Here is a 15,232-nt window from a genome sequence, read left to right on the forward strand (position 1 = left end):
CATGGTGCCAAGCCAGATTAGGAAGTCCAAAAAGATAAAGGGCGCATTTTCGTATTCGATAGGCGGAAAAAGCCCTAGCTACTACTGAACCGCTTATTCGAATCGAGCTTGACATACAATTATGCCCTATCTTTAGCATACAATATTACGGCTCTGAAAAGGGACGTACGCCCTTAGAAGTGGAGAGGTTAGACGATTACAACAATATATTAGCAAATTATGTTCCCTGTAAACTATCAGTTGTTTCATGTTGCTATGCATGGGGCGCAAAAATATTCATGTTTATATAAGAAACCAGCTTGTGGCCCAACAGATCACCCGACGGCTTTACTGGCCAGTCAGAGAAAGTCAACTAATACTAATACTTGACGTGGAAAATTGGAAGTTCCAAATTAAACAAATAGAAACGGGCGCGCTGTTTTTTTTTCCACTGTTATGATAATTTCGTAGCCAGTTCGATGTAAAGCCGGTTTTGTAAACGTTTGCTTAATATACATCGACATCAGCCTCTACGTGTTACCCTATGCTGCGCTACGACTATTCTCGTTTGTTGAGGTTGAAGCTGATACAGTATTATATCAATCATCGAGCATCTTTACATCTTACTATTGCTTGTTTCATTGTTTACATTCGAACCGGTGTCAGCTGTTTGGTGTAGCATTGTAAAGCCAAAGAAAACAACCAAGCTCCAAGGCTTGCTGAATAAACACTTTTAGAATCTGTTAAGCCGACTGTTAATGTACCCCATATAACACTGTTCCTATTCAGTAGACATGGTAACGACTCCATCTCGACACGAGAACAAAGTGTTGAAGTTTATCGTAAACTGTTTTATCTAGCTAATCATCCCAAAACGCTTTCCTTGCGACGTTCAATTTCGCCCTTTTCTTCAGAGAATATAGCTTTTTAGCCTTTCATCTTTATCGCATGTCATCGATGTATTTTCAAAGAGGTCACACCGACCCTCCCCGCACGTTCGGCCGCTTGTGACCCGTCGAGGTTTTTTTTTCGTAGGCACAGCTTTACGAAAACGAACATTTCGAAGTTGTAAATAGCTTCGCGCCACAGGCGCTAATTTCGAAAGCGAATGGCGCTGTAAACATGCATTTATTTGAATGGCTCTGCAGCGGACTGGACGAAACAAGGTTATTACTTCTCCCTGAAGGTTCTTTGTAATTGCAGCACGTTCGGCCTGAATGATAAGCGATATCACAGAAAGTCCATTGCACACTTAGCCCTATGCATGGCAATACTTGTAGCCTACTTTCTAGTGAGCTTACGGTGCAGGCTTCGTAGACAACAGTAGTGCGCGGTACGGCGATAAACTGCAAAATTTAACAATATATAATATTATGTTTAAATAAAAAAACAACCAGTGTTTTTTTTTTCATAGTAAAAGTGATCGTTTTAAGATATCGTTCGGCATTTAAAGAAGCTCAACAATTGATTCGACATTGGAAAGGTTCGAAGGTTATACAGTTCTCTGAAATTAACAAAGAATTATGGACGTATTGCCGACAGTGACGCGTAGTCTCTCGTGGTAACATTTCATCTTGTGAGTTATTTTGATTCTCAACTTTACACCCATTGCACTCGTAAGTGTGATTATATTTATGTTAATTTTATTTAATTAAAGTACATTTATTTAAGGTAGCATTAGGTAACATCATCCGCATTACCGCTTGACCTGGATCAAGTTTTCTAAGTTCACTCCCCGTGCGAAAAAATACATTTATCTGGCTCACTTTTGTAGTCCCAAATAAATTATCGAAGTGCATGTACAAATCCGTAGTTGCAGGCATGATGCTATAGAAACATTTCTAGGCGCTGCATCTTCTATATCGTTCATGTTACGTTTCAGCCTCCTGGATGCACGCCGGACGGCGCAGTAAGAGTAGTTTACTCTACGCGAGGCTACGCATACGGCGATATCTTGGAAAGATCCCGTACAAATTGATTTTCTCGATTGACCTTCAGGGGTAACGTTAGTGAGTGAGTGAGTTTAAAAAAAAAAACGGCTAAAATGTCGTAACGGTAACGTGTCAGTTCCGAGATAATGTCAGGCTCAGATGCCGGACCGTCACACAAAGAAATCCATTTTCAACGTTTAATATAGTATAGAATAGTTCTAGTAATATAGATTGAGGCTTGCTTCAGATACCATTGCCGTACAAGTAAATGTTATCGACATGTACAGATGTAGGACTGAGGCTTAAATTCGGTTGGTTTCGAAAAGGGCCGATTCGATCATTCATTTGTCCTAATTCATTGGCATTCTGCTCAGTTATATTAATAACAAATTGTAGTAAATTGTCGGAAGTAGCTTCATATACGCCTGCAGCGGTTTCCAACAGATGCATAATTAGAGTAATTAGAGAACTGAGAATAACTGTTTAGCATGATAAGTTTTTTTAATTTCATGAATATTTAATTAGGACACTGCCAACCAAATATGATAGAATTAGATTTTCGAAGCTTATTCTTGTGAACAAGTTCCTAGGACTAATACATACGAGACGTACGTTACTATTATAGCCACCTATCGCGTTTATGCTAAGAAATTGATCGACTTACGTAGTTCAAGCTAGTGTCAACCTCAGTCAACGTGAGTGCCGGAAAACATGGCGCCGATTTTGCTTAAAATAACGGGCTTATAATTCAACAGTTTGTGTTATACAATATATACCAGCGTAGCATATGAAACGTTCGTGCCTAGTATATCGGGAACACGTGTAAAAATTCTTTGAAGAAATGTGGCGCTCGACGATCTTGCCCAACACCAATTGCTCATCTATTTTCAACAGGAGCCACCGAATCCATCGGTATCACCAATGTGCTCGAAGGCCTTTCCTTAACCCCCCAGATACAGCCCGTAATCGACATACCGTAAGGGGTTAGTAGGTTTACTTATCCTAGTTGCTCTCAGCCGGTGAAGCCACGACTTCCTTGGCCTAATCTAGCATTAGCCCGTTTGCCAGCGCCCGGTTTCCAATAACAGTAGCAGTGGCAGCTGGCTCAAGAAGCAACACCGCGAAGTGCCACATTTTGGCTAATTATCTTTTCTTCTTCTCCCATAGACCGGCTATCCATCCACTTGTCTGATATCTTATACAAACATGCACACAGACCTACAAGCAGACATTACAGAGACCGAGTTCCAAGTGTGCGCTTTCATCGTTGTCGTCATCGTCTTCGCTGTATACGACCAAATATATTGTCATGCTACGTAGTGTTAGTCAGCTTTCTTCCTTAGTTACACCGGCCGATGCTATTCTCTTGCTCTTCCTTTACGTTCGCGTTCATGTACACACAAATATATATGTATACGTCTTTGTAACAGGCCATGGATATGTATACGTTTCCACAACAGGAGAGAAAAAGGTGAAAATGAAGGATTTGCTCTTTTTTAAAGGCTGTATGTGCGCACGCTTACACATAGGCTTCGTTACACGACAAGGCACTCAAAGGTATCCGCTCTCGTCAGTTTCGTAGGAAATAAATAAACGAAGACGGTATGCGCAAGGGACTAGTCCGGCTTCAGGCTATTTTTTTGGTGGACCCTTGCAGACCAATAAACACCATCGACGATGTAAAGCAGACAGCAGATGCCTCTGTGTGCCTATTTACCGGCCTGTTTTGATGTTGTGCAAATGTTATTGTTGTTCTAGGACCATGGCGACGGCTGCAGTTACATATGAATGCAATGCACTGCCCTATGGAGAGATGAGATCAGTGACTGATATCAGGGTAAAATGGGCAAGTGCACGTTGGGCTGCGGAGATCAAAGGGAGATGGCTGAGCAGGTTTAAAGAAGGCATGACACCGTTAGGTGAAAATGGTAATAACAATAATAGTTATAGCAGTTGTGGGTGGCGCGGATGCTCGATGACGTCGCTCAACAATGACAAAGCCGACGAAAGCTGGCCACAGCGAAACAAAGGTAACCGACAAATTACGCCTGCTGTAGATATACACGAGACCTGCTCATGTATGTATAGTGTCATTTCGTATGATGTGACACGGTAGCTGATAGCATAGAAGCAACACAATAATTAAACAGGAGATCGTGGTCGTACTAAGTCAACCAATAACGTCGACTGCTAAGTAAAGTTTTTGCGAGCAAATCCTGGTTATTTGCACTTGCTTGGCTTAAAAAAAATGCTACGTTGTTACGCAGCGTTTCGCTGGAACTGGTAACAGCCCGAGATAGTAGCACACGCAACGTGATTGATCAAAAAAGGTCATAACGATTTAATAATAACTTGCTACTTTTAGACTTGGTTATCTTTACAAAAGCGCGTACAGAGCGCACCTTCCTATCGTAGACTTCACAGATATCGTAGATTTGGTACGCGTATCGTGGATTGATGCTTCGAACTTCGAGAAGCTACCGCATGTCTTTGACATTAATAGCATATTTGGGTAGTACCATGCATATGTTCTGTCAGGCAACAAATCTTCATGTTTGTTTGACATAATGCACGCGCTTATAATAAGACGGCGTGGCGAATCTGCAGGACACTGACGTTTAGCATATGAGCTGTTATTCTGTTATCGCGATATAAGCGGCCTCTGGTATCCGTCGTTGTCTTGATGAACGGGTGCAGCGTTGTCTGCTCAATGAATGTGAACAGACCAATCTAGTTTCGTCAATGACATCCTTACATTTACCGCGCTAATTATCCTCTAACATTTCGAAGCAATGCTTTGTTACGTGCATGACGCAGACCGGCGGAACAGAGAGAGATACAGCGAGATACGGCGAAACAGAGAGACACTCGGACCCTTTTGCAACACTGAATGGCAGTTCAGCCAGATTGGACGCGCTTAATTACGTTAAACACTTTCAATAAATCGAAATACAATTTTGTACAACATTAGAAAGGGAAAAAGAATATTTAATTCGTTGGATGGACCTGTTTAGCAGAGAGATGGCTGGCAGTAGACTTTATTAGCATGTCCTCATTTGACATGAAGCGAAATTTGGTTCGGTGTTATAGGTCGACAAAATGCGATTCGTGTATAGCGTATTTTCGCATATCCCACTTTCTGGGACTGGGTTTCAATTTGACTTTGGATGCTGCTGGTCTGTCTGGGCTGCGACAACAGTTTTCCTTAATTAACCGCTAGCAATCGGTCAGTTTTTCGTGAAGAAAGCTTAGTCATTACAACACAGTTGAACTCCTGCCTCCACGCGTCTCGCCGTTACGTATATCCCGCCGTTTGAAGAAAATTGTTAGCACAGTTTTCTTCAAGTGGCCGGATAGGTTTTTACCCATTAGAATTGATCGAATCCAATTTGCATAGCAGAGTTAATGAAATTTTTGAACATGGTCCCATAGGGATTATTCTTAGTAATGCCGTCATTAATAGTTAAAGCTTTGTAGGCAGCGGAATACATGAGAGATGTGAGTAGCTTAATATACAGGATAAAATTCTTCGCTCTTAATTTTTCAAAAACTCGTGCTTCGAAGTCTTCAAATGAAGTTAGCCAACCAACACCGAAAGCCTTGCGTTATTTCACATGATAAAATAACAACACTAAGTTATTCGAGCGCTGTACCGATAACTTACTTGTCATATTATAGATAACACAAGAAATTTTGCTATTTTTAATCTCTAACAAGAGACACCCTTCCCTGTATATTGGAAATTTTTCATATCTTGATTATATTCTACGGCATTATAATATAGGCACATTATATTATAGGGCATTAAACTTATAGCAGGTATATCGATAGTGTTGAGAGATTTCGATAATATGCAAATAATCTCATATGAACCACCCTAGGTAGAGTTTAAGTTACCTAGTTCACAGAATGCAAGCACACACGACGTAACGAGATGCATTTTGATCAAAAAGTTTTAACTCTGATGATAGGCTACATGTCCGATCTAGCAAATTTGTGTATATTTATTAAAAATCTGAATAACCCTTTTAAAAACATCTACTGAAGATTTGATTTTCTAAAAGGTCGCTTTTTCGTGTGCCTGAAACAACAAGAACTCTTAGATAGCTTCCTCACGGATACTTGAGTCATTTGCCTTTGTTTCTAGGATGCAAGGGCGATACTGCACTGTAGAGCTCAGACGAATGGGCATAGTTTTTCCTCTAGCATGATCGAAGCAATTCAAAAAAATCTCATAGGAAAAGCAAACAGTGGTAGGGATAATTGTACACGCTTCTTCTATGTTTACTTTTGACGCTATGTTCCTCCTGACGCCTAGATTTATCTGTCATTCATGTTTTAATGTTTGCTGAACAAACCAGAGGACATCACGACATGATGATGACCCGTAACGGAACTGTCCGGCGTCATTTCATTACGTACAAACGACGTTTCGACGATAAGGTTCTTTGAGATGTCAATGGACTACGTTTCTGCGTTGAAATTTGCGCACTTCTTCAGCGGTAGCCAAATATTCTGTATGCCATGCACTGTTGTAGCCTTTATATTGCGTGTTAGCTAATTGACTGCCCAGATGTAATGGCTCCCATTTTGTGTGCTAAGCTTCTATTATTATTCAGCTCACGTCGACGCACCTCGCTTGTGCTGCTGATGACGACGATTCAATGATAATGGTAGTTTACCAACCAATGCAGCCGACAGAAAAGTCGCTAAAACAGCATTTCAAATTGTGAGTGCCATCGTCAGTGGAAAAGCTGCTGAAGGAAGTGAGACAATTTTCCTATGTAATAACCCGTAATAGACTAAGCAAGCAGCTGTTAACGCTTGTTTGGCCTGTAGCCATTAAACAGTGGAAATCTGTGTTTGACTGGTCACGTAACAAAGTTACGATAAACGGCGGTAAGTGACTGCCGACTCACAAAACATGCCTATAGGGTTCATCCAAACGTAGACCTATTGATGTCTGCGCGCGAGCACACAGGAAGTACTAGTATCTAGTAGTCTAGTATCGAAATCTGTTCAATGAAAGCGCATGCATATATAATAAAATATTTGAAAATAAACTATTAAAAAAACAAGTCGTATACTTTGACAAATCGAAGAACAGGCGCAAGCCGCTTCGCGTACATGGCAGCAACAATGCTCTATATGGAACAGCAGTACAAATGGTAAAAACGAAATCGAAATCACCTACGTGCGAAATACCGCAGGAGGACGGTGAAATGTTCAGCAGGAGAAGCTGGATAACATCCGACAACAGCAATCAACGCAATGAAAAGCAAAATTAGGAGATGCCCCTAGGAAAGAAATAACAAAATTAACAAAAACAGATTACATGAAACAATCAAGAGCAATCATCAGCTACGAGCAATGATGCTATAGGTAGAAAAAATTGGGACCTGCCGTTATATGAAACTGCCTCAGGCCCGCCTGTAAATCAGGCCGACAAATAAACGCCTAGTAATAGTCGACCGCAATGTAGGGTTGTACAGGAGCAGGATAAGAAAGTGAATTGCTGGTAGTATCGGGTATGAGGGACAAATTAAACGACCGATAACACCGAGCAGCGTCTGCTACGTATACTCGAAAGGGCAATGATACTACCTAGAGGGGAACTCAACGATCTGCTGCGAATTTTCATGTTAAAAGCGAACTCCAGCCAGTCAATTAATAGATATCCGTAAATCAAGTGATCAATCACGAGGTGCAGGAAAGACGCAGGATGCACAGTAATATGTATTGTTTCATCAGTTCCGAGCTAAAAAATAATGTGGGGCAGTTGAATAAGGCGGAATATACGAACAGAGTCGACTGGAAGGAGTGGACTTTTCAGATATTTTATTTTCCTTTATCAGATAACAAACGTTGTTACATAGAAACGTTTTGTATAGGCATAGCCATACGAGCGATACTGAAGAAATTGAAGTTCATATCTGCTAGGCCAGTTAACTTCAGGCTTCCTCGCGACGTCACATAGGATTGTGGGGAGGCACGGCATTGTGAGACAACTTCCTGTATTTGAGCTTTTCAACACGCGAAAAAAATATGACGATATGGAGAAGCGATTCGGTACTTGATGACGATATCTGTCAGACGGTTGTCTACCTACGAGTCAAGCACAGGCTGTGTAGATTAAGCCATTCAGTGAGAACAACACTCAAAATAAGTTGGTTCGTACACGGTCACATCGGATTGAGAATCCAAACAGGTACTAGTAGAACAAACAGCCGAATCGAACATAGATTTTTTGAAAAACCCGCGAAGACCTATTATAGGTAAAGTAGTTTCACACCAGCTACGGAATTAAGAATATGAACCTAGATCGAAAGCAAAATAATCGATGTAATGCGATAAAGCATTGAGGGTCGATATCGTTATTAGTTAATTGAATGCTATAAATCAGATAATAAATATTTAATTTGAAAAAGCTAAGGTAAAGAGCAGACGGTTTTGATTTGGTGATAGTCAAAGGAATGATAGGAAGTCCAGTCCGAAACGAACAAGAAGCCATATAAATTGTGAAAACACGAGATATATACGTACCTAGATAAGCTTATAGGCAGCAGAATACTTTACATCAGAACAAGCATATACCGGAAAGCCTAAATAGGTGTTAAAAAAAACTAAAGGAATCCTCGTGGGAAAAATAGCACGATGGAAAACAGCTGCAGAACAAGGAAAACTAAAAGCTTGTTAAAAAATGATTTTAAAGAAAGGAACAATTTTCCGAGAACATACATAGAAAGAACTTTGTAGGGGCCACAAAATCTGTCCTAGGACATTAAACTCAGAAGAGACTAAATGAAGCGTAAAAAAAGTGTTTCAAATAAACACAGTGAAGAGATTGAAGAAGAACAAAGAAGGAAGAATCGATTTTCGCTTCATGAAGGAAATCGAATCACAAAACAAAAATCACATTAATCAAGTTTATGGTCAATCAAAAAATATTTGTCAAGATGGGCCAACGTCGCAGAACATCGATTGAGCTCGCTTTATTGTGCTTGCAAAGACTGGACGCCGAACACATCTCGGTACGGTACTGCCGTATTTCTAGGTATGAAATAGGGTGTAGACGCACGGTCCGCTTCATGCCGGAAGCTAGCCATCTAGCGCAATGCTTAAGGACAGCATCAGGCTCAAAACTAACAACACTGAAAATGTATACAAAGCTGACCCACGCAGCTGTGCTAACAGTTGATTAATGCACGGCCCGCCTTTCCTACAATTCGTGACTCTCGTATTGTGCTGATGTCACTAGCATGAACTCGAAAAATGTCGAACTAGAGCTCCGGATGGGCTTTCGCAGCTAAATGTAGTTTAATTTTTCCCCATATGAATCTACATAAGATCGCAAACAAACGGGCAACGGAATTTATCAAGTATCCCTTGCGAAAATCGCGCCTTTCAAAATGTATATATTTGAGATATTTGTGTTTGTGCGGCTGAAGCAAGAAATTATCGAACGTTTGCCGGACAGTCGGCTAGAAGAAACTGATAAAAGACATCATCACTTACGATGGTCGCTTCGTTCACTCCTGATTGTTGGAGACGTTACAATCATGCCTACGGACTAATAAGCTCCTCCTAATAAGTGGGGCCGTATAGCACCTACAACAAAGAAATGACATATGTGCTATGGGCCAGTGATTTGAATTCAGTACGTAACGAAGACTCTTCCTTCGGACCTATTTAAAGTAGGATAACGCTTTACAAAGCTATGGGGCAACCAGTCGGAATACCGGCGGAGACTCGCCGAATTTTGTTTATCTAAACTGCTAGACTGGGTGCTGGCAATTGGAGCTGGTATAGGCCGATACATATAACTCTAAGGGCAGTTTATGTGTGGATTGTACGTTAAGGGGCTACACTCGGACGGTCCTTGTCGGGAAGGCTTACTTTGGTCTGCACACGAAATCGATAAGCATCAAAATCACAAATCACCGACAGCAAATGTTCATTAAATTTATATAGGCTGTATGAACGACCTTGTATAAAGCCTATGCGCAGCAATAGACGTTGGAAACGCAAAATTTCATACAGAGTAGGCTCAACAGCAGCCGAGATCAATTTTTCATTTTTTTAGAAAGCCTCAAACTGAAACTTTGTATAAACCAGTAGGACCGCCATAAGATATATACGGTACAGTTTTGAGCTAGGCGGACGGCGATGATGTCTAGAGCCACTAAGACAGACGCAGTAAGTGTGCAAGCAAGCGACACTGGCGGAGATTTAGACGCGATATATACGTGTAAGTGTTGTACACTATAAGGGGCTCTACTTAAGCACGACTGAAGGGGTATCACGTTTTGTTAGCTGGGCGGGCAGCAGTGAGTATCTAAGGTAAAGAAAAAACACACAGAGTTTGTAATGGAGCGACTCCGCCTTCGATGGCTAAGCATACCCCTGTGGGGATTTCGATAACTTCGTGAGAGAATAGCTCAGTTTTTTTATTAATGCAGATGCTTCTGCTATGTCATGAGAAGGTGAACCCATTACAGTTCATTTAATCGATTTAGTTAACTTATTGACGTCGTCTGCTATTCGAATTATTCCCATAGACGGGACTTGATTCAAAGAAAGAGGAGGGATCTGTTTTAGAATGAATCTAGTATAGGGTACAAGCGTAATATGCATTAATGTATATTTTTCCCTTTTTCCATTGGTATATTTATGGTTATTGCTTATGCCGAGCAAGCAGGAAATGTTATATGTATTATATATCTTTCTTTCAGGTCCCGTAATATACGGCTGAGGCACATTTTGCCGACAAACGACTGCTTAATGATTCTTTTGAAGGGATACCTGAAAAACTCAATCATCTGCATTCTAAAAGGGATAGCTTAAAGGTAACAATTACAAGGAAAGACTTGATGCCAATCAGCATATCCTCTCGTTTTCGGGACGTTTTTGAAAAACACACAGTTTTTATTTGTTATAGCCTTCCTAAATTTTCGTCCCTTTTAAATCTCTAAAAATCGATATTTCTTATTGTACGTTCAGAGCACTACTGTCTCATATCGTTTCGCCCATCTTAACCCATTAGAGCAATAGAAACAAAAAATCTTTGAGCTGCTACCCTCCAATAACCCCTTAGTAAACTGACAAGTTGATTTAAGTGTTAAGATGAGGGGCTAATATATACTGAGCAGGCGGTAGGTACGTAATAACAATCGACTACCGCCTGGCCGTACGAAGTTCCATAACAGGACTGTAACAGGGAAGTAACGCCTTCAGATCGCTGCAATAATTCTTTGAGCACTACCCATTGGCCATGTTCGTTTCAGTAACCTATGTAACCTTTTCGTCCGTAAGAAGGTGAGGCCAAGTGAGGTCTTGGAATCGACAGGGATTTCAAGCAGTTGCAATCGTAATTGTAAGTAAGCACTGGCAATCATTACTAAATTAATCTTGAAAACGGTCTACCACCTTGAGCCAACCACAGTGTTGTATGCCACCTCAGAGGATCTATTTCAGACCATTTTGGCCCTTTCTCCACCTTGTCCTATTGTAAGCTACTTTATGCTTTCGATTTCTGTATACCTACCTTCCATTCCGATCTACCTACCGTTCCTTTAGCCTCTACTGCGGGTTGCAATGGTCCACCTAATAATAAGCGATACTAAAACAACTTGTAAGACGTGCACAATTGTGTGTATTGCAACGCTATGGCCTTTGCAAACAATGGCACCTTCAGCGGGCTCCAAAATATATTTGAAAGGCAGTTGGATAATGGTTTAGTGTATAAGCACCCTTATATTAGGTTGTCGAAAAGATACTAACCGCTTGTCTCGCTAAATGGCTACAGAGTCACACGTCACAGGTAATATGGTGACCTCAGGTCGGCATTAGTGTTATTTTGAAGTTGACATTTGGTAATGGGACAGAAGATGTATTAAAATAGTTGGAGTAACGTTATTCTGGTTTAGGATAGAGCTATGAAACCGCTAAGGAACTAAATATTTACCACGAAACAGCTGTGAAATGTATGAAGAAAGCTGACTAGAAAAGAAGCTCGACGTTTGAGGGCCATGTGAATTAACGCAAGAGAATTTGCTCAGTAGCATCCTCATCTGCGAAGCTCTGCAGAAATACTACAGAATCATGCGCTTGATAATGGGCAATTAAAAGAGGATCACATACGACAATAGTGTAAAAATGAAAACGCGCCTTGGAACATTTGTGGCAAAGCTCAGACTATCGTCAACGAAACTAATGCTTTTTCATTAAGGATCAAATCGTCACTGCAAAGGAAATGCACATTATGGGTTGTTACCGCCAGGCAAAACGATTGGTTCAGACCTATGCAGTAAAGAACTAACGAGATTACAATGAGCCATTGAAAAAATCGATAGGAGTTCGTAGACGGAAAATGCGTCGTCTTCCATCACAGGAACTGCAAGCTACATATTTCTTTAGATACACGACAATAACTGAGAGAACTCAGAACAATTTTCATTCGTCTTCCGTATACCCTGGATTTTGTGCCGTCAGGCTATCATCTGTCTCGGTTTTTGTAGAACTACCCTAATGATTATCTATGTTGAATAGAAGGAAGAAAAGCAAAAATCAATTTTTCCCTCAGGATCCGCAGTTCTACAGTGATTGAATCGCGATGCTATCAGAAAAATTACACAAGATAATCGATCAGAATGACACATATTTAGTTAGATAATATTTCCGAATATAAGAAGTATTTGCCTCAATTTGGTTTTGTAACGATTGATACTTTTTCGGCAACTAAACCCCTCGGTGTAGGCGTCTTGTTAAGCACGTCGCTGTTTTCTCGGAAACTATATTCCTTTCTTACAATTTGTACCCCTATAACGTTAAAGCAAAAAGCTTAGGAGCGTACATTTGAAAAGCTATTTAATTAAACCACTGGCACAATTTCACCAAAGGTCCTGATTGGATTGATCCTTTAAACTCCTATTCTGCGTCAAATACGAATAAACAGGTTCGCGAGCTTGCCACCTGCTTCTTAGGACTTACGTTTCGATACCAACAATCAGTCTTTATCCGCGTTATTACTGGTTAGCTAGATTGAAAGAAAGAACGCTCGACTGAATGTTGCGCTCAGATTCAGCGCGAAAAATTAGGATCAACATTTAAGCAGAAATCCTTCTACGAAAGATTCCTCTGTTTTCTAACAATGAGTTCTCGCAACGTTCGACTGACTGTTACAGACCGAACTAGCAAAAGTACCAGCAGCTTTTGAATTTTGATAGCTATTTTTATCTTATAGTAAAGACAGTCGATTCCCTAATGATACTTTTGCTTTGGTCTATTTGTCATATTGATTTCGTCGCCTTTCAAAGGCGACAGTCATACACGGATTCGAATCTACTGAGGCGAACAATCGGGTATTCGTAATAGCTTCGTGGGTAGCGTATTTAGCTGCTTACTGTAGAAGCACGTGGTGGCCTAGGATCGAATCCATGCGCGGACACACGATTCGTTTCGTGGTGGAAGCCAGATGTCTGATGCAGCGTCTAACGGCTCTGCTGGACAGAAGACTCGAAACACTTAGGTCAACCAATTGGACTCTAAATGCACTCCTTTACTGAACTTAGCGTTTTTATGTATCACCAGAAGAATATGTCGCATCGATAAAATCGTCATAACATAGGCGACAGCGAACATCAACAAAGAGCTGTTTTCGTAGGAACGTATATAATGTCGTCTAGTTTCAACAAATGTAGAAAACAGCACAAGTAACTTTTTGAGAAATTTAATTCCTAAAACGACGAGAATTGATTGATTGAAAGCTGTTAAAGTTCAGACAATATTCAATTTTTACTTCGGCCAAAACCTCAAGTGCATAGAGTAAAGTAGAGACAGGAGCACACGATTGATGTAGCTTACCAAAATTTTTAGACGCAATGAAGCAAAATAGACCAGCGAAAACGAAGGCTCTCAAAAAATGAGAAAATATGAATAAAGCCATGTTCCAAACTAAACTGCTACCACTAAAAGCTGTAGCGGCTACTACCGGTTACGTGTTTTACAACGTATGTATATATAGTACCGTAATAACGTATGCTATATAATACGCCGAGCTGGTCTTGAAATGGCCAATTTCTAAGACTTAACAAACAGCGACTACAAAAAGCAAACAAAAACTGTCTGCAGGAAAAGCCTTAGTCGACCGTGCGCCAGGTTAGATCACATTAACGTTAAATGGATGGGGAACTGGATACCTAGAGATCTACTTTAAGGCTTCGCTAAAGCTGAATGCTCGAGCATGGTAAAGGTCTGAAAATTTCGAGCTTTCAGAAAAAGCGGACGATTGTTCGCAAAGGGCTTCAGACTTCGAAGAGGAACGGACATAATTCTATAAAAGAAGAAACCGTTTTTCTAAAAGGGGCAACACATACGGTGGCACTCGGGGGCTGTATTATGCTTTGTTTATTCGTGTTCACGCAAAAGCGGTCTGAATATACATAACTACGCTATAAGCGACTTTTTCAATATTTTTTACTTCCGTCTTAAATATGAGCTATGGACCCGCTAGTAAAGAAGCGGTAAAGACCAAATCGCGATTTTAAAACCACCGCTGATGACTCCAGCTATAATATAACCTGCTTGTAACGACCTAATTTTATTTAAGTCACTTCACACAGTACCCAAGCTAAGACTCGTGTAACGTAAACCTATACGTCAGGTGCTACTATTAAATCATACTAAAAAAGAAAAAGGTTTGCTCATCAGAAAATCAACAGAAGCGGACACTTTTAGGCAAGTACACTTGCCTAATGGCTTACTATTCGGACATCGCTGATGACTCTCTAGACGCCTTCCGTTCTTCGAAGTTGAAAAATATTTTAAATGAATAAATAATGTTTTAGTTAAACGAGAAGAGTGATACGTATTTCGTTCCTTATCTGGTGCTTCACCTTCAATATCGCACTTTGCGCAAACGTAACGCTCATTCCGTTAAACGTCGAAGCAGTCAACTGTTGTTTAAGATATGAAATATCTTTTGTAAAAACTCGTCTGTCTATGCGGCTACATTCAATCTTCAATCAACTTTAGACTGCACAAAACGCGAGCATATCGTCCATGGCGGATCATCTCTGGCTCTCATAGCGATGAGAACCTTAAAAAGTAGTTTAGAGATGATATGGTTGCCCATAACCCTATAATACTCGCTTGGCGCCATTGGCGAGAAGACCTCGTGTGAGAAAAACGTTCCTGTGGCCTATTAATAGTGAAAACATCATTACTTTAGAGAACGGTATCATACTACTGTAAAGTTTTCCGGTCAAGCTAATATGTGTTGGAAGTACTTTCTTTCAAAATAGATATGGTAGTGCCGGTAAAGG

General features: G+C 40.5%; 1 protein-coding gene and 1 long non-coding RNA gene across 5 annotated transcripts in view; one reads left to right on the top strand and one right to left on the bottom strand.

The window, feature by feature from the left end:
* The window catches only part of LOC111254013 (uncharacterized), a 213,462-nt gene that overhangs the window by 195,284 nt on the left and 2,946 nt on the right, over nucleotides 1-15,232 (bottom strand). The gene's annotated exons all lie outside the window — the stretch shown is intronic.
* Nucleotides 6,684-12,424, top strand: LOC147754310 (uncharacterized). Its single transcript, XR_015317633.1, has 3 exons — nucleotides 6,684-6,809; nucleotides 10,643-10,756; nucleotides 11,195-12,424. It is a non-coding gene; the product is annotated as an uncharacterized LOC147754310 (long non-coding RNA).

Source organism: Varroa destructor, unplaced genomic scaffold (assembly GCF_002443255.2).
Source record: "Varroa destructor unplaced genomic scaffold, Vdes_3.0 BEIS01000007.1, whole genome shotgun sequence".
NCBI classification, from domain to species: Eukaryota; Metazoa; Arthropoda; class Arachnida; order Mesostigmata; family Varroidae; genus Varroa; species Varroa destructor.